We start from the raw sequence: 21,022 nt of genomic DNA on the forward strand, positions 1-21,022 counted from the left end.
CAGCTTTTGTATGGAGTGAAAGAAATATGAAAGCACTTCAAACCGTATAAGACTATTTGCAAATATTAGTTATTTTTAATATTGCTCTAGTGGAGGAAAGCTTTTATGGACAAGAAGCAAGGTATTTAGCAGCTAAATTCAGTATTTAATTTTGAAGCACAGAATTTCTTCTGTAAACAGCTAAACCTCTCCCTTCTGCTTTTTTGCTGTATATTGTCTACCTCTTTGGGTATTTTTTTTTACTAGTATAAAACAATGCATATGTGTTATACATTTGTCTTTTAGTAAATCTATGTAATATTTTAGTAAAAATCAGTCAATAAACAAAGGTCTTGAATATGTGCAAAAATATAGCAGTAAATGTGGAAAGTGAAAATATACTCTAATAAGGCCCCTTTGAAATATTTCACTCTGTTTAACTTCACAATAATAAAAATAGTTGTCATGTTTTCAAACAGTCACAAAATCTACTGATAATTATGTTGGCATTAACACACACTCCGTTTCTATATTTTTAACACACACTCCATTTCTATATTTTTCTCCAGTGTTTCTTTAGTGTTAACTAAATGTTGGATTGTTCTTTTCCAGTTCATTAAAGAACCATTTCTGAACTTATCTCTGAGCTTTTCCTGGTAAGGGGAACTTGAAGTTCAAATGCCAGTGTGTGCAAACAGTACCAAGTGGATTGGGATGGGGAATCTGATCTCGTTCTGCTCTTGGTCCTCTCGTCCCTCCTCTGCTTTGTGAAATTGCCCTCTTTCTCTGAGAAGGAAGAATTCATATCTGCAGCTTTTCTTAGGGAATCACAAATGAGCTCCTTTAATTCTGTGGACCAAGTCCCTTTGCAGTTACCATAGAGACCCAGATCCAAACAATAGGCCATCTTTTCAACTGTTTTAAGCTCATAGGCTTCTTGGCTTCGTGTTTCATTGTGTTTTCTCCCTGAACTAATCACTACTGAATTTTTTCTTCCTTCTTTTGTATTCCATTCTAGCCAAACTTACATATATTAATTCTTTTAAAAAGAAATATTTATAAGTGGGGAGAGTTGTCTCAGAAATGAACCAGTAATTTATGCATGTCCATGTAATGCTCACTCTCACGCGTGTTTAGTTAGTCAGTCTGTCCGACTCTGTGACCCAAGAACTGTAGCCCACCAGGCTCCTCTGTCCGTGGGATTCTCCAGGCAAGAATACTGGAGTGGGTTGCCATTTCCTTTTCTAGGGGATCTTCCCGAACCAGGGATTGAACCTGGGTCTCCTGCATTGCAGGCAGATTCTTTGCCATTTGAGCCGCCAGGGAAGGCCCAGTGCTCACTCTCCTTGTCAGTAATTCTTTGTATTAACTATAAAACAGTCTCATAAGGCTTCAAGAAGGACCAATTCACTTAGCTTTAAAAGTGCATGCAGGAGGTATGATGATGCAGGACCACTAAAGCGCAGTAAGGGCTTCCAATGCACAGGTGAGCTTCCAGTGTCTCCACACCGCTTCCATTGTTCATAAATTACTTAGTCATTGACCAGCTGATAAACTTTACTTCCACTGGTACAAGATGAAAGTAAAGAGAAACACCTAGAAGAATGCATCTATGCAAATACATGGTCGGACTTCCTTTTACAGACTGGGTTGAAATAATTACAGGGAATATAATTAGCAGTGAATGTAGCTCTGGGATGTGTCATTTCACATAGGATGACTTCTTCTCTGCACAACCCCACTGCGGTCCCATCTGCTAAGTCAATATTTTCCAACCAACATTTTCTGAACATATGCTATGTAATTGGTACTTTGGTAGAAGCTGGACATAGACATAGAATTCTTGGCTTGAGGAACTCATGAACTACTTATTTGACTAGAATATTTCAGCTGCAAGGATTTTATTTGGGGGGAGGTTTCTGTTTAAATAGTGACAAAAGTAACAAGCATTCACTGTCTTGTAGAGGTGGCAGATCATCATAGTTGAAATGTGGACTCTAAATGTTGCCTTTTGAAATGCCAAACATTGGAAAGGTGTGTTTAGTCTCTCTGATGTTTGTTTCTTCATCTACAAATAAATAAATAACAGCAGAATCTAACTCATAGGATCCTTGTAAGGCTTAAGTGAGTTAGAATTCACATAGTACTTAGAATAGTGCCTGGTTTCAAATCATTCAAAACATAATGGCTTCTTTGTCCTCAAGGCCCCAAAAAGATGATTCATAGAGTATTTTTACCCTTATGAGAAGCTACATTATGTTTTAAATCATTCACTTAGAATTAAACCATGAAGATAAATAACAAAGTGGTGGTAAGAAAACTCCTTGTTGAATTCAACATGGACAATCAACCTGTACCACTCAAGGCAAAAGAGAGAAATAATGTTCTAAAACAAGGGGTGCTGTAATTTTATTTGGTCCTGAAGTATACAGATATATTCTTTGTCACCCCAATCATTTCCATCAAACATACATAATTGAGATTCTGTTGCCAATTAGCTCAAGTTTGCATGGACTTAGAAAATTCTCCTTGAACCGTAGGCTTCATGTGAGCTCTTGCTGAAGTGTATTTGGAAGAGACAATTTTTCCTTTATGGTTGTGTTTCAATTAGAATTCCTGTGTGTATATTGCATCTGACCTCTTTGGAAACCTTAATTTAAATGAGGAGCAAAGAATTCAATATTCTCTTGCAAGGTCCTTTCTAGCTGTAGCATTCTTCAATTTTGGGTTTCCAAATGGTGCAGAGTTGCTCTGAATTGTGATTAGAGCGACAGCAAACTCTTGTTCTCCCAGAACGTGGATGGCAAGGCACAATCTCCTGACATCCTTGTAACAACAAAATTATGCTTCTGTACTTTTTTCTGATGAACAGAGAGAGTAGAGAAACTCAGTCGTGAGAGATTTCCTGGTTAAATTAATGTTTTAAACCTATACAGGAAATGCTTTCTTATTAGAAGAAATAATTATATCTCTGGTCTCTGATCAGACCATCTGCATAACCTCAGCTTTTCATCCTAGTTTTCCCCTATTAGTCCTGAACCCTTCTTGATTAATGATCCACTTTTTCAACTTCATCTTCAATTCCTCCCTCCCCACTAGCCTCTTTCCTTTGTCTGTAAGATGGAGTAGAAGTTTTCCTTTGGTCATGCTATTTCATTGGGGAACGAACTTCTGATGTGCCTTTTAGATAAACAAAACTTTTGGAAAGAACATTTTTCTACCCTCAGACATTCAACTTCTGCTACAGCCTCTCCTTTGTTAAACCTCAGCAATCTGCTTTTCACTGTGAGTCCATAACAGCACACTTGAAGGTCACATGTGGTTCTATAATGACATAAACAATGGTTCTTTTCCAGTTGTCATCCTTCTTGATAAGCCCTTGACATTGAAATCAATGCCCCTTATCCCTCTTGCAGAAAACTGTTACCCTAGCTTTCCTGACACAGAATTAGTCTTCCTATCTCTGACTGTTTTATTTGTGATTATTAGTTTTCCTCCTCTGTTATTCCCAAAATTCCACCCTGAGCCGTCTTTTCTGTTTCTGATGCACTCTCTTGGGTCTTCTCACCACTCTCCTAACTTTAATCATTTCAGATTGAAGGCAAGAGGAGAAGAGGGTAACGGGCAATGAGATGGTTGGACGGCATCACTGATGCAATGGACGTGAATTTGAGCAAACTCTGGGAGATAGTAGAGAACAGAGGAGTCTGGCATGATGCAGTCAGTGGGGTTGTAAAGTGTCAGATGTGACTTAGTGACTGAATAAATCTCTCCCCTGAATTCTACACGTTATGCTTTTGTTTTAGAGAAATTTTGGCATTAAGAATGTCTTTATCATCTTGATTACTTATTCAAGTAAATTGTCTGAAAGAGGAGATGGTAATAGAAAGTCACAGTACTATTATGACGCTAACTGCTTGTCTGTACTTGAGTAGTCCACCAATGGGGCTGTTTAAAAGCGGAAATAAATCTCAAGCTCTTATGGCATCAAGAAAACTGAAGTTTTGAGTTAAGCTTTCTCCATCTAAGTGGCTGTCGGAGGAAGCTGATGCCTTGGCCTCCACCAGCAAGCTGCCACTTCCTTCCAGCTTCAAAACCAAGCCACGTCTGCCCAAATCAGGGAGCTGTCCAGGAGGACCCCCGATTGTTGATTCCACCTGACATGTAAATGAATCAGGGTTTATTCTCTGTGGGTAACTCAGCTCTTCCTGGTCATAGCAGAATTTGGGAGGCAACCCAGAGGATCCCTAGTTTTCCAGAGATTTGCTTTTTTATCTTCCCAATAGAGTGGTTACTCTTATTTTCCCTTTAACTGTGTGAACCACCCTAGTAAATACAGAAACTCTTCCTTTCCTCTTGGTGAATCTAGTGACATGTGGACCTTCAAGTGACCAGACCTCACCTGCTAGTGCAGTGGGACCACTTTCATTTTCTCCACTGAGAGCATCTGTCCCTTGGGGACCATTTAAGGTACCGTGCAGGCTAATCTGCTGTAATGAAGCAAGCCCCAAACAGAGTGGCTCAAACAAGATGATTATTTCCCTCTCAAACAAGTTGAGAGTTGGCTGGTGGTTTTGGGCAGAGAAGTATCTTTACTTAATAAGATTATCAACCTTGTTCTGTCTTGTTGCTCTGTAATGCCCCAGGGTCTCATCTGCATAGTGAACTCTGGCTCATCCGCATCACACATGCAGATTCTAGCCCACACACGCATGGAAACAAAGGAAGGGAAGTTCTAGCATTTTCCGCATTAAAGGATTTGACCTTGAAGTTGCATGCATACTTCTGCCTGCCTCCCATGAGCTAGAACTATGGCACATAACTCTATATAGAGGCAGTGGAAAGCTGGAGCTTGTCGAACTGGGAAGACATTTGCTGAACAAATATTCAGGGTGTTCTCTTATTAACATGCAAAGGGAGATCATTAGTCGTGGGAAAGTTATCAGTCTATGCTATGGTACTAAACCTCTAAATATCAAGACAGCAAAGTTTCAGGGATGAGAGGCAAAAATATTATGAGAGGGACACTAGGTATAACAGTGAGAGATGCTACTTTCCTCTTTGGTTCCAGACCTGTGTATTTTGTCAGTGGCACTTGACATTGAATATTGGATGAGGCATATATCACATCCTGAAGGACAGTTCCCCAACCACACCAAAACTGGTGCCCCTGGAAGGGTGAATCCTTCCTACTGTTCATCACGGCTCCCCTGATGGGCCTGAAATGTGGTATCAGTCTGCATGGTTGTAATTCGTTGCTTTAGGAAAACCAAGGTCAAAAGTTTTCTTTCCCATCACATGGCAGAGTGCATGCATGCATGCTAAGTCACATCAGTCCTGTCCCACTCTTCATAATGCTATGGACTGTAACCTGCCAGGCTCTTCTGTCCATGGGATTCTCCAGGCAAGAATACTGGAGTGGGTTGCCATGTCCTCCTCCAGAGGATCTTCCCAACCCAGGGATCCAATCCATGTCTCTTAGGTCTCCTACACTGGCAGGCGGGCTCCTTACCACTTGCGCCACCTGGGAAGCCCATCTGACATTGTACTTCTCATAAGATTCTTTGAAGGAGAGGAGACAGTACCATATATGTAGAGATGGTGAGAATTTTTCTGTTCAAGCCAGCTTACTCTTAACCACAGATAATAGCACTTTTCAAGAACAGAGGTAACTCTTCATCTCACTAATGTCTTTCTTGGTGCTTGATAAAGGGACTGAGTTAATGGATGGCTAAGTGGCTGCTCATTAAAAAATCTAGCAGAATTATTAATATTTATTCTCCCTATTCTTGTTATTCTTTTCACATTACTCAGAAAAAAAAAGCTGGCCTCTTAAGTTCACCCTCCTGGGCCGTGACTGAATCCACGTTTCAACCAGCTGATCAAGTAGACAATCAGAACTTCAGCAGGTGCTTGATGAGTTAAACCAATCCCGAGATTTGGTTTCTCTTTCTCTGATTTAAAACCCTCAGAATTTTCAAGAGTGTGTGTTTCCCAGCCAGAGTGTCTAGTAGCGAATCCTGGTTTTAGACTGACCAGCTGTGTGATCTCGGATAAGCTGCTCACCTCCACATACCTTGGTTTCCTTATTCGTAAAGGAGATATAGTACGTGCTCAAGGGTTAATTTGTGAATACATTTAAAGAGGTTGTATATATACAGTATGTGTGTGTGTATATATATATAAAACAGAGTCCATGTTGAATCAATGATAGCCCTTTTTTTCATTGAACATAGGTCAGTATTCCTAGTTTTCCAGTAAAAGTCCCTTCTCTTTTTGTTATAATCTTTACTTCTCATTATTTTACACCAACCATGTGTTCCATTTTTATGAAGCTGGACTAAATCCTGTTTCTTGACAAGCCTCTCACTTCTGTATTTGACATCTTTTCCTGACAAGTCCTTCCATGGAACGCTGCTTATTGGATTTCACCTACTTGTGATGCTCACATAGGGTGCTGCTGCCACTGTGAAATCTTTCTTGCTATTTTTCTGTCTGAAGATAAGCTTTCCTCACAGACATCTTCATTGTGGGTCAGTTTTTTTTTTTCCAGGACACCTCATTAATTAACTAACTGATTAGACACTTCTTAAGTGATACCCATATTTAAGGAGACGTTTTCACTCTGTGAGAGGAACTTGCAAATTTCTAGGAGAAACAGACATATAAATAGATGATTCCAATGTAGTGGTTGGTTGGACGTTAACAAGAGTCATGGTTCGAGTTACCTAAGTGTTCAGAAGACAGGTTACTTAGCTCCAAACTGGGAAGCAGTGAAGGCTTCCTGGAGGAAAGGAAGGCTTCCTAGAGGAAGTGATGCCAGAAATGAGTTGGGAAAAAAGTTATAAAAACTGTTATAAAGTTCACATGGGGCTGCAGTGGGGAAATACCAGAAAGGCAGACACTGAAAAGGTACCATCCCAAAGGACCATGTATGAGTAAGGAGTTAGGGCATATTTTTCAGTGCCATTGGAGGCTTTTCAGCAGATTTCAAATTTAGAGAATTCATCTCAGCAGTAGTATGGAGGTGGGGTTTTGGGCCAAAAAAGACCAGTTAGATTGTATTGCCATCAACTAGGTGAGAGACAAGAAGGGCAGGGATAGTAGGACCACATGGAAGAGATGGAATAACTTGAAAATTATTCCTGAGAAAAATTAGAAGGATTTTATCATCAGTTAATTCTGGGAGATGAGGAAGTGGAAGGAGGTAATACATGTATCTTTTAGGTTTCAATAGGGATAACAGGGAGGTTGGTGATGCTAACTTATGTCACCTAAATCTGAAACTCACATGGTGTGGAGGACGAAAAAGCAGTATGTCTACCTAGGGCATATGGTGGATGCTCTCCTGACTTTTTCAGATTTGCTGATTCACAGAGATGTCACTGTCTGGGGTAGAAACTTGAATATGAAAGACAAAGGAGACTCAATCTTTGTATAATCATGTCCCACAAAGTCTTTGTCTGTACCCCTACCAGTGATTCATATCATCTGATTTACTGTTGACGGAGAAAATTGCTAAGGTAGAAAAAAGTTCACAATCTCAAACACAGAGAGGAAAGGGGAAAAAAAGGAAAAAGAATGAATGAAAGGGAAAGGAAAACATCCATGTGGCAACTGAATGTATTTGAATGTAGAATTTGATAAGAAATTGAAACTGGTATATACTATCACTGATGAGCAGATACCTAATTAGATAATGAAAAATTGCTTTTCATTTAAAATCCACTAATCTCTACCCTCATTCTTATTTTTTTTTTAAGTATGTATGTAAATATTTGGTACAGTGGGTGTTCTAAACGGAAACATTAGAGGCGGAGTGAAGACCGGAGACATACTGGGCTGGAAACCCAGAAAGCTGGATCCTGGCTCTGTCTTCTCCTAAACTTGGCTGGATAAGAGATAGGGGCTGTTTAATCTCTTCAGAAAAGTTATCCTCCTGCTGAAATCTTTTGACTTGTATAATCTGATGGGGCTTGTGACATGATTCACTGTGGCTCAGAAATATTTGGTGTCTTCCTCAAAAATGCCTGTGGAAAGAGAAGCTGCACAGGGGACTGGACTCGGGCATGACTGCCCACAAAGCACCCTCATCAATTAAGACTAACACAACACGATGTAATAATATAAATTAAGGCTCTGGAGTGAATAATTTTCATTTCCATCTCTGCTCACACTGAAGCGATTATAGGGATAAAGAATGGCTATCACTCAATTAGCAGTCCATTAAGGCATCTCATTAGAAGGTTAAAGGGTTAAGACTGGTTAAAAAAAAATGCAGCAGTCGGGTTCAAGGGACAGAAGGAAATGAAATGGAGATGGGTTACTAGGTTGCTGTAATTAGACAGCATTTCGCAGAGTAGGCATTTTATAAGTTGAATAAGTATAGGAAAGAGCCTGAGGTCTTGGCTTACTTTTTGCTCTAAATTAGTATTAAACTTTTATATTATTATCAGTGTTCTTCTTCACATGTGAATAGTATCTGCTTTCATCAGTAGAGCAATCCACATTTGCTGAGCCTCATCTGTAATTGACATGCAAAGAATTAAACGTGTGGGGGTGTGTGTGTGTGTGTGTGTGTGTGATTATAGGTGCGTGGAGAGGCTGGTGGTGTTCAGTTTTTACCTATTTCTAACAAGTTCAAACTGTTGATTGAAGAGAATAATTTTCAAGTGATTTTATTCTACATGGGAATGTTGAGTGGTACTAGACTTGAAAGTTTTTGAAAAGAGGAAATCCACTCTTTCTAGAGGAATTTAATATTCACCAAGATGAAAACAGTAGTTACACTACTGTATTGGCACAGCATAAAACAGTTATAATGAAGACATTTCTTGAAAATTTGTGGCTCCTATAACTGGCTTTCAGAATTCATCCAGTGGCACATTAACCAAAGTAAAAATGAATAGAGGCGTCATCCAAAGAAGAAATGATGCAGAAACTGATTGGCAGAATTTTTGGGGTAGAGTTTTACCCAGGGTCTCTACAGATGCAAGGGAGAAAATAGGTTGTTCATGAAACTTATATTCAGTGGAGGAACCAATTCAATTTTTGAATTTATGTTTAGTTCCTAAACAACTTTCCTTTTTCCAGACCACCGTGTCCTTGAAAAGTTAATTTTGTTTTCATCTCTGGATCCAAGAGGCTTCGCATGACAATGGAAGTTGAAAGCTTCCCAGGTAAAGATCCTTCAAAGAATATGGGACTCAAGATAGGGAAGGATAAAAGTCAACAGTTTATACCACCCGATCGCTTTTAAGATTTTCATCAAATACATCCCCTGCAGTAGAGACTTAACCAGAGCAGCTTCCCAGCAGAGTTAAAATCATAAAACAATGACATTGTTCTCTTTGTTTCCCTGAGCCTTCACACAGGAAAGACAGCAACTGAACTGTGTATCAACTTACTTTCTTCCCCTTTTGGTGTTTAGAAAAAAAAAAAAAAACTCTCTTACCCTGAGGTACCTGGTAATAGCCACAGTTTAAGCAAAACGTGGCTTCGTTTTTTGTTATCGGCGAGAAAAATGCAACTTTATTCTAAGAGTGTTTGTATTTTATGGATTCTGGTGTGAATGTGCCATGGACTTACTCAAGGACAAAATCTGTTGAAACACAGAAAAAGGAGTTCATTGCAATTTTAAAAATAAATATTAACTTGTGACTGAAAAAAAAAAGAAGTGTTTACTAATACCTTTTCATCAGATGCCCAGGATTTTATTTTTTTAAATGTGTGTTTATTTTATGACAGTGATGACAGCTTATTTAACAATCAGCAGTTGTAGCAATGAAGGGGGACGCATGTTCTTATTTCTGGGATGTTGCAAATCTGTGACCTCAATGCTGATGTTTGCTCTGGAGCCTGCCATATGCAAGTGAATGACTCCCTCCTTGCCCAGTTGTGTCTCCTTTGTTCTCGGAAGGTCCATCAAGGGACCAGTGTCCTCAAAATTCCAAGTACAGTTTTGAGTTGAGACGCTTTCTTAAAATCTACTTTGTAGCTGCTTCACCAAAAGACACAGAATGCCTTACAAGTCTTGTGTTATGTGTGTGTGTGTGTATTACCGTTCAGTTGTGTCCGACTCTTTGCGACCCCATGAACAATAGCCCACCAGACTCCTCTGTCCATGGGATTTCCCAGGCAAGAATACTGTGGTGGGTTAACATGCGCTTCTCCAGGGGGTCTTCCCGACCCAAGGATTGAACCCTGGTCTCCGACATTGCAGGTAGGTTCTTTACTGTGTGGGCCCCCAGGGAAGCCCTTGTTGTACTGCAAGCTAATAAAAGTTGATATTAGTTCTCCTAGATATTCATTGAGTAGCTGCTTTGCTATTGAATTGCCTCTTTGAGATTTAATTTAAAAAAAAAATTCCTCCATGCTGGCACTGAAAAGATGCTGCCAGAAGGTTCCTGGGACAGACTATGTGAATCTGGCTACATTTCAGCTGGGTTCATTGCCTTTTGCCTACTTATTTTTTCATGGATATGATCGTTCTCTGTATTCATGTAAATGTCATAGTCTGCTGAATGACATTGAGCACCTGTTACATTTCATTTTTTTAAAGTTTCTGAATGTTTGGAACTGTTACCACATCAGTTTCTGTGTAAATGGTTTTGGTTAGTCCAGGGGATGCTAGTGGTAAGAAACCCGCCTACCAATGCAGGGGACATAAGAGGTGCAGGTTCGATCCCTGTGTCAGGAAGATCCCCTGGAGGAGGGCATGGCAACCCACTCCAGTATTCTTGCCTGGAGAATCCCATGGACAAAAGAGCCAGGCAGGCTACAGTCCATAGGGTTGCAAAGAGTCGGATACAACTGAAGCAACTTAGCATGCACAGGTTTAGAATAAATTATTATGGTGTTCTATCGTAGTCCCTATAATATGAATAAATACATCCAAGACAGGTATACTCTACTACAACTGAAGCCATAGTTTAAAAATTTCATGATGAGAAAGCAATACATTTGGCAGTGGTACTGAAGAACATACAATTTGATTTTCACCTCAGTATCTCAGCCCCCAAAACTCCTAAGGAAAGCTCACATTTGAGAAAGCTGGCATATGACTCTACAAAAAGGTCAAAAGATTCATCAGGTTGCTGAACGGACCCATCGGTTCTTTTCATTGTCTTCCGTGGAAATCAGAATATTGCTTGGACTTTTATAGTTACTAGGATGGCCTCAGAAGTTAGCTTAATTCTCAACGATCTTTTATCCCCTGGTAGATGCTCACCACACCCCTCAATTTCTCCGCTTCAGCAATGTCACTAGAGTTGTCAACTCCAATGATTACTTTCCACATTTCTTCACTAACTTTTTTTTTTCCCACTAACTTTTATAAACCTTTTTTATATGGTGCACCCAAACTCATGTGACTTCCAACTCAGCTCCTACATTTCCTGGCAGTTCACTGTTGACTGGGAACAGGGCAGGGAGCTCCCCAGTTCCCTCCCCCAAGTCCCTATCAGCTCTCAAGTCACCTGCAAAATGATGACAGAAATCGATACTTTTAGAGCATAAGGTAAAATGTGCCTGCAGGCATCTTTGGACTTGGCCGTTGCTTTTGATGTGTAACATGTGAACAACATAGGAACAGTGTGTCTGCTTCTAATTTTAACCTCAAGGCAAATCCCCTAGCCCCTTTCCCAGTAAGCCTGCCGCCCCTTGGCCCGCCCTGCGATCGGGAAGTTCTCTAGCCTGGTGCGGCTCCCAGGACGTCAGCAAAGGGAGTCAGAGCAGAAACTGCCAGGGTGGGTCTCAGACGCTAACATGAGATGTCCTCCAAGACCCTGAAAGTGGGGAGAGACTTTGAGCTAACGGAGGGCTGTGTGCCAGGCAGATGTGAAGAAAGCAAAAAACAATGACATCTGAATTATTATTAGATATTGTGTAAGTAGCTCCCGCCACTGACCTTCTGAGTTAACTGTCAGGACACCTGAGATGAGAAGCATTATCAAGGCAAGAGGGATACTCAAGGGTATAAATTTTTTTTTCTCAGAATTTTCTGGAAGGCTGCTTAAAACAAAGCAAAAATCCATCAGATGCTACAGAAAACTGAAATGAACTTTTGACTGACCCAATACAACAATCAGTTTAAAGACTTCAAAGAAATTTCATGCTTGGAGGGGCCCTTTCCACTGTTCCACTTGGCTCCTGTGGACAGGCAGATCAGTCTTTTCTGCTCCTAAAGGGACCTGGCTGAAACATTTGAGAAGGTCAGGATCCCATATCTCCACAGGGGCCCTGAGACATTGATCCAGAGGCCTGACCAATGGAGACTCAGAGAATTCCAGCAATCTGTGAGCTTTGGATAATCGAGCTCAGCTCCAGCTCCTGCTCTGACCTGCAATCTGAGAAGGAATTTCATCTCCTTATTGTTGTTGTTGTTCAGTCACTCAGTTGTGTCTGCCTCTTTGCGACCCCATGGACTGCAGCACGCCAGGCTTCCCTGTCCTTCATCATCTCCTGGAGTTTGCCCAAGTTCATGTCCATTGAGTCGGTGATGCCATCAACCATCTCATCCTCTGCAGCCCTCTTCTCTTCTCCTTCTCCTCTTCTTCCACCTCCCTGAAAGGGAAAATGAAAGAGCAAGTTGGTCAGTCATGTCTGACACTTTGCAACCCCATGGACTTTACACTTCATGGAAGCCTCCAGGCCAGAATACTGGAGTGGGTAGCCTATCTCTTCTCCAGGGGAGCTTCCCAACCCAGGGATCAAACCCAGATCTCCCACATTGCAGGGGGATTCTCCACCAGCTGAGCTACAAGGGAAGCTGAGGAACACAGGAGTCCACCTCCCTAAATTTGTTTAAATCTCCTAAAGACTGCTGAATAGGTATTACTGTAGTGGGTTGCCATTTCCTTCTCTAGGGGATCTTCCCAACCAAGGGCTTGAACCCACATCTCCTGCATTGGGAGGCAGACTCTGAGCCACCTGGGAAGCCCCCAAATTTGTTTAAATTTCATAAGAACTGCTGAGTAGGTATTATAATTATTTTATAAGAGGAAGACAGAGGCTTGGGGTTGAGTAACCTCCTCAGAGATGTAGCAGGTGCCAGACATAAGTCAAAGTCAGGTTTCTGGATTCCCAGGATGGGGATTTTTCCACTTCACTCTGCAGCCACCCGGACCTGACACCAATTACAGCTTCTCCAGTGCTCAGCCTGGAGACACAGATCCTTGTCAATTGATCAGACATAATTCTCACGTTAGTAGCCGTAGTAATGAATATCAGTAGGGTGCTTTACATTTTGCAAAGCTCTTTTTTTGTGTCTATGAGTTCATTCAATCCCCCCAATAACCTCTGGCAAAATATTTCTATGAACCCATTTAAGAAACAGTTGGAGGAATTAACCTCTATTTAGCTTCTACTGGGCACCAGTACTAACCTCTTATGATGTATCACCTCATTTTATATTCATAATCTCATCACATTGTCATTACGATTGTCACCTTTTGAGAAAATTGAGACTCAAAGGAGTTTATCATCATTTTTGGATCTAGTAAATGTAGTAAAACTAAAATCTAGTAAAATGGAGGAAAACTCTAATGCAGTGATCAATGTCTTTCTTATTAAATGTCATTGTTGTTGTTTAGTCTCCAAGCAGTGTCTGACTCTGTGATTCCCACGGAGTGTAGCCCATCAGGCTCTTCTGTCCATGGAATTCTCTAGGGAAGAATACTGGAGTGGATAGCCATTTCCTTCCCCAGGGTATTTTCCCAACTCAGGGACTGAACCCGCATCTGCTGCACTGTAGGCAGATTCTTTTCCACGGGGCCACCAGGAAAGCCCCTTCTTACTGTGTGCTTGTCTCATGGTAGGTTCTGGTGAAGCCTGCTCCTCGGCCTCGCTCAGTTCTCATGGAGGCTCCTGAAACAGAAGGAGCATCCTTTACTAGTTCATCTCTGCTCAGTGGACACAGGATGTCTCCTTCCTGTTACTCGTGGGGGAGCACTAGAAAGTTTTCCTGCTAGGATTACTTGCTCATGAGTAGCATTCTCCCTCTCTTCCCCTCTCAGCATAATCTCTCTAGGATACTCAATTATAATAGGCTCTTTATGTCTCCAGGTGCTGACTACCATGAATGAGTTTCTACTTCTTGTATTTCAGGCAATGGAATTAAGTATGAGGGAGATTGACAGAGAGAATGGGGGAGGTGTTTGGGGACTGGACAATTCCTTATGAGCCCAAAGCACAGCACATAGGCTGAGAATCACTCATGCTTTGCATTCCCAGGAGTTTGTCTGCCCTGCGACCTGGTCATTGGCTGGACATCGGATGATGTAGTTTTTGATTAAAGGTAATGTGTCTAAAGGGCCAATGTCTATCCCATTTCCTCAGCCTTATGCAGCCTTTCTGGGAAGAGGCAAATATTGTCAAAAGAAATAGACCACAAACACTCGACACTTTGATTCCACTGGAAAGGGACGATTTAAGTCAGGTAAAGACAGCTGCAGGAAAAGTTACAGTGCCTGAGTCTCTGAGGCAGTCATTTAGCTGTTGCTGCTGTTTAGTCGCTCAGTCGTGTCCAAAGAGTTGGACACGACTCTTTGCAACCCCATTGGACTGTAGCCCTCCAGGTTCCTCTGTCCATGAAAATTTTCAGGCAAAAATACTGGATTGAGTTGCCATTTCTTTCTCCAGGGGAATCTTCCTGACCCAGGGATCAAACCCATGTTTCTGTTTGGCAGACAGATTATTTGCCACTGAGAGACCTGGGAAGCCCCCCCAATCTTGTAACAATGTGTTGTTCAGCATGTTTAGTTCATAGGATCGCAAAGAGTCAGACATGACTGAAACGTCTTAGCATGCATGCTGTATCTATGGAGAGAACCCAGTCATGATCTAAATTAGTGTTCAGAAGAGGAAGAAAGTTTTCAAGGAAAGTAGAGATTGAAAGATGAAAGAGGTTAGAGGAAAACTAGAATGTCTTAGAAAAAAGAAAGAATTTAAGATAGAACTGATGGTCAAGTTCTTTAGCAGCCAACATGCTGGTGTCAGGATGGGATGGCTGTTATTTCCCAGCCTCTAACTCTCCACGCTCATTAGCCCCTCACCCCCACCCCTGCCAGTAGGCTCCGAAAAGAGGGGGCAGGCTGTCCAAAGGCCGACTTCCCTGGCTGACAACCAGTGGGCAAGAGCTTTTATAGATAGAGGGAGGGGCCTCCATGCAGAAACAGCACAGGCAGCTCTGAGAGTCATCTTATACTTGGTCATCTGTGGTCTGAGCAGCATCCTCTTGATTGTTTTAGGTACAGCTAGTCTTCAGTTCCAGGGTCGGTTTGTTTTCATTTTCTTTGAGGCCAGCTCTCAGAATTGAGGCAGCATAGGGTCACAAAGAATTGGACACGACTGAAGTGGCTTAGCATGTCACGGCTACAAACTGATCATCATGTAGTTAACTTCTCCACCGTGCTTTCAGTATCTATAAGACAACTCAAAAGACTTGGCTCAGAATATTAGCTATAACCCTTGAGAAGGAACTAAAGGTCTTGACCATGCTTAATGACTATACTGTTACTATTATTTGGTCTCCTTTGACTGTTTTCCTTTATTTCTGCATTTTCTCACTTCTCTGATTAAATTTATTCATTGGGTAAAGTTTTTCCACAGACAAAAGGAAGCTGAGGAATTTCACAATCCCATTCTTAACTTTGTATCCACTCTACCATCTACTAGTTTTTGGATTCAACCACCATTATTTTCTAAATCAAATGTGGTCTTTTGCTTCGGTGCCAATGTGACACTTAAACATGTGACCTACCTACAATTTTTTTTTTGTCATCAAAAGTCCACTTTATTACAATGCTCTAGTATTGCCTTGAGGTATATATGTTGTAAGACAGCACATAGGTCAAGAATTTTTCCATAAGTCATTTACACACCTGGGTGCTGGGCATTCTATGGCCCTGTTTGTTTCTTGAGTGGAAATGCACAATTTCAAAGAAACCTCATATAGCAGAACTTGGATATCCCATACTTGACCACAAAAGCACACTTGCTCTCACACTCAGGAGACAGGGCAAGATGGGGGTCCTTGCTCCCAGTATCTATAGTCTCTAGTTGGTATCCATTCACCTTCTGCATGAAAATCCTCCTGGAAGGGGACTCAGTCAGTGCTGTTTCTCAACCAGGGAGCCAAATCTCCCAACAGTTTTTGATGGGCAGGTAGGTTTGTCTGACCCTCAGGATGGACTGTCTTTGAAACTGACATCATCCAGCCTCTCAGTTCAGTTAAGTTGCTCAGTCGTGTCTGACTTTGCGAACCCATGAACTGAAGCACACCAGGCCTCCCTGTCCTTCACCAACTCCTGGAGCTTGCTCAAACTCATGTCCATCAAGTTGGTGATGCCATCTAACCATCTCATCCTCTGTCTTCCCCTTTTTCTCCTGCCTTCAATCTTTCCCAGGTCTTTTCCAAGGAGTCAATTCTTTGCATCAGGTGGCGAAAGTATTGGAGTTTCAGCTTCAACATCAGTCCTTCTAATGAACATTCAGGACTGATTTCCTTTAGGATGGACTGGTTGGATCTCCTTGCAGTCCAAGGGACTCTCAAGAGTCTTCTCCAACACCACAGCTCAAAAGCATCAATTCTTCGACACTCAGCTTTCTTTATAGTCCAATTCTCAGATGAATGCATGACTACTGGAAAAACCATAGCTTTGACTAGACAGACATTTGTCAACAAAGTAATTTCTCTGCTTTTTAATATGCTGTCTAGGTTGGTCATAACTTTCCTCCCAAGAAGAAAGCATCTTTTAATTTCATGGCTGCAGTCACCATCTGCAGTGATTTTGGAGCCCTCCAAAATAAAGTCTCTCACTGTTTCCAGGGTTTCCCCATCTATTTGCCATGAAGTGATGGGACCCGATGCCATGATCTTAGTTTTCTGAATGTTGTGTTTTAAGCCAACATTTTCACTCTCCTCTTTCACTTTCATCAAGAGGCTCTTTAGTTCTTCTGCACTTTCTGCCATAAGGGTGGTGTCATCTGCATATCTGAGGTTATTGATATTTCTCCTGGCAATCTTGATTCCAGCTTGTGCTTCATTCAGCCTGGCATTTCACCTGATGTACTCTGCATATAAGTAAAATAAGCAGGGTGACAATGTACAGCCTTGAAGTACTCCTTTCCCAATTTGTAACCAGTCTGTTGTTCCATGTCCAGTTCTAACTGTTGCTTCTTGACATGCATATAGATTTCTCAGGACTCAGGTAACGTGGTCTGGTATTCCTATCTCTTGAAGAATTTTCCATAGGTTGTTGTGATCCACATGGTCAAAGGCTTTGGTGCTCCTTAAAATTTTGCTATGTTTGCTCCACTCTTGGGTGCTTACTTTACCTGTTAGGTTTGTTCAACATTTATGGCCTGGCATGTAATGCAATGAATAAGGAATAAAGAGGACTGTTAAAATGTCATTGGTGATCATGAATAATATAATTTTAGGAGAGTGGAGAGATTAGGAACACTGAAAAACTCTTGATTTGTATCACATTATAGGTCATCTAAATAGAAAGATTAGAAAAAGAATAGAAAGTGATACTGTATATTTTTCTTTACAGAAAAATAGCAAGAAGTAATGGGGTGATTTGCTACATTTGTAGTCTGAATAAAAAAGTATGTAATAAATATTTTTTTTCCCCAGAAACTCCAAAGTAGAGGGTGGGTATAGCAGCCAGCAAAAGGGGAAGAAAGAATTTATTGCAACTTGTCACATGAGAGACACATAATACATGGTGTGGTCATGATTGAACAAGCTGCCCTCATTGTAAAGCCGACCACACATGCTGTGTAACGGATATTTAAATCTTCTAGGAATCAGCACACAAATATACCCATCCCCAGCATTACCTTGTCATCCTACAAGAGCATTCAGTGGAGCTGTGAGGCTGCTCCATGGGCAACAGTTGACTTGGAAACCGGGACTCAGAGGGCACGATCTGGCGAGTTGAGATTTAAACTTGGGGCTGGGTTGAAAGGAGGGTGGATCAGAAAGTCAGAGGTCCAGCGCTGTAGAAGGTCAAAGCTACATAATTTGTCAAAAGCCCAAGACCATGCAGTTTGTGGGTCGGAAATCCTAATTCTTACTCTGGCAACAGCCAACACTTGATACCTGTTAGAGGATGGCCTCAAACTTGGGGGCTCAGAGTGGGCATGAGGGAGTTTTATCTTCATCAGTTTTGTTTACTTCATCTCTAGTGGAGGTCTTCCCAGGTGGCACTAGTGGTAAAGAACCTGCCTGCTGAGGCAGGAGACAGAAGAGACACAGTTTCGATCCCTGGGCTGGGAAGATTCCCCTGGAGGGGGGCATGGCAACCCACTCCAGTGTTCTTGCCTGGGAAATCCCATGGACAGACGAGACTGGTGGGCTACAGTCCAGGGTCACAAAGAGTCAGACACGACTGAAGTGACAGCATGCATACCAGCGAAGGAGAGACACAGAGCGTGATACGTGATTCACTTACCTAAGCGCTTGGTACAAAAATGATTTAAAATACAAGCATTAGTTAGCCTCTGTTGTTGCTGAGTCACAAAGTCATGTCTGACTCTGCGACCCTATGGACTGTAGCCCACCAGGTTCCTCTATTCATGGGATTCTCCAGGCAAGGATACTGGAGTGGGTTGCCATGCCCTCCTCCAGGGGATCTTCCCGACCTCTACTTCCAGGGAATTTTTATAGCAATGTCCCATATGAAGAGATTCACTCTCCTCAAGCCTAATTAATTATGTTTTCTCCTATCAGCTATTTTAAGTGAAGGCATGTTAGGTAAAGTAACCATCTATCATGTGATGAAGGGCCACATCCTGACGAGATCTTATTTTTCCCATTTTTTTTTTGCGGTCTGGCTCATCTTCATGTGAGGATGAAAGATATTAAGAGATTTTTTTTCAAGGTTATTCTACTAGTAAATGGTAGATTTTTAAAAGAACCTGTTTTTGATATTTCTCACTTGAAAGGCCACAAATAATTTCAGATTTAGCAGTCTGCCTTCAAAGCATCTTGGCAAAGGAGAGTTAATTTAGCTCTCAAGGCTCTGCCTTCAATCTTTCCCAGCATCAGGGTCTTTTCCAATGAATTAGCTAGGTATATATATAGGTCCCCTCTCTCTTGAACCTCCAGAAACTTGCCTCTTTATCACAACTATTCTGCTTTCTTAACACTGAATTTTGATGTTTTAAAATAATTTTCTCTTTAAAAAACTCTCCTAGTTAGTCACAGTCACTCAGTCATGTCTCTTTTCAACCCCATGGACTATAGCCCACGAGGCTCCTGTGTCCATGGGATTCTCCAGGCAAGAACACTGGAGTGAGTTGCCATGTCCTCCTCCAGGGGATCTTCCTGACCCAGGGATCGAACCTATGTCTGCTGCATTGCAAGAGGATTTCTTACCATCTGAGCCAAAAATCTCCCCTGGATTTTAACAATTAGCCTTGAAGTAGCTGTCCATTCTGTTCTTTTCAGTCTCCTGTTTCCATCAGAGCTACCTTCACTGAATGATCTTTTCTACAGAATACAAAGCTAATGCAGTTTCTCTTCATCTTTTAAAAAATTAACTAATCTTGGCATTGCTTTACCATCTTGGCTTGTTGCAGGCTCTCTCACATTGAAAATTACCCTCTTTATTAAAGCCCAGACAGAAAAATCCATTTCTCCATTTTTCTTTTTTCTTTTTTTTTTTTGAACGAATAGACTCTTAAGGTATTCCGTGTCCCATAATAGTTTACAGTCTTTGGGGTAAAGGAGTTCCCCCTTGCAACTTGCAAACCTGTTTCCACTTGCCATTTTAAAATTACTGTTGCCTTTGGAGGTGGGGGAATGTCTTCCTTTGTCAAAATGGCAACAGGAGGCACAAGTGACAATCCCTCTCCTTAAGACTGCGGACGGCACAAAGCTGTCAGTTTTAAAAATGACACCGTGGCACAGTCTTTCTTTAAGGCGGCACTTTCGTTTTTGACTCCTGCTGTTCCTGACAGTTGAAATGGCAGCAGGAGGCAGAAACTAAAGTAAGTTCTCTTGGCATTTGCCCTCGGGTAGAAATTAATAATAGAAGAAGCAGACCTGGGCTTCACAACAGCTCGTGTCAGATGTCACGCAATGGACTGTGACCAATCCCCTCATGAGGTGACCCAAACTGTCCATAACCATCCAAAGCTAGCCTTCGTTCTCAAACTTGCTTACTGTGTTAATCTGTGTCTTTAGACTTGTAGAGCATTTGATATCTTCTGGAAGATTATGTTCTACTTCAAGAAGTAGGCCAGAAATTGCAATCAGATTTCTCAAGAAAACCTAAATTATTTTGGCTGCATTGAATTTTATAAAGCGCCCAATATTATTTTTTTTTCTTTTGAATCCGACTGTGTTTCTGACTGTGGATGAATTAACGTGCACATTTTTTTCATGTAATAGCCTCATGAACTATCGGATAGCTCAGCTGATTCCAACCTAAGTATTAACTCTATGGCTTTCTGGATTTATTGGTGCCATATAGGCTTCCCTCGCTTACTAGTTTATTTATGAGTCGCTGGATTTTATTGTATCTCTTCTTTGCCTGGTGCCTTCTGGTTCTGCACCATCAGCTCATTTGTATCGAATATTTGCAATTCCTTTCTTTGTGGATGGATGCTCTATTCCCAGGGCTTGGTATCTGGACATACAACGGAATTTAAACTATCCTCTCCCAAACCCCACTTTGCTAGTTGCGTTCCCATACTCAGATCTGGGAATAAGCCAGGGCACTTAGCTGTGTGGTTATGTATGAGATATACATTCTGTCTTTTTGCTCAATAAATTTTCATACCAGTTCCTCAGCTACTTGAAAAGTGCGTTAGCATGAACTTTATACTCTCGCATCTCCCCCTTTCCTTTCCCATCGCTGATGAGTCTTGGTTTATTTGCACTTCCTTGACTTCATCTTGCAATCTTTAGCTCTCCCAAATGCCTCTTTCTCAAACTCAGTTACTTCCTGATTTTCTTCTTTTTCCATTTTATTCAGGGTGTTTTCCTTCCTGAGGTACGTAAATTGTCTTTTTAACATTCCCCGTTTCC

General features: G+C 41.4%; 1 long non-coding RNA gene across 3 annotated transcripts in view; it reads left to right on the forward strand.

Moving 5' to 3' along the window:
- Nucleotides 1-21,022, forward strand: part of LOC122687924 — a 137,970-nt gene that overhangs the window by 34,660 nt on the left and 82,288 nt on the right. The window contains exon 5 of one of the 3 annotated variants that reach the window (XR_006339269.1): nt 9,073-9,158. The exons of the other annotated variants lie outside the window; for them this stretch is intronic. This is a non-coding gene — a long non-coding RNA (uncharacterized LOC122687924). Of the gene's footprint in view, nt 1-9,072; nt 9,159-21,022 lie in introns of those variants that run through there. 3 annotated transcript variants of the gene reach the window in all.

The sequence above is a fragment of the Cervus elaphus genome, chromosome 32 (genome assembly GCF_910594005.1).
Source record: "Cervus elaphus chromosome 32, mCerEla1.1, whole genome shotgun sequence".
NCBI classification, from domain to species: Eukaryota; Metazoa; Chordata; class Mammalia; order Artiodactyla; family Cervidae; genus Cervus; species Cervus elaphus.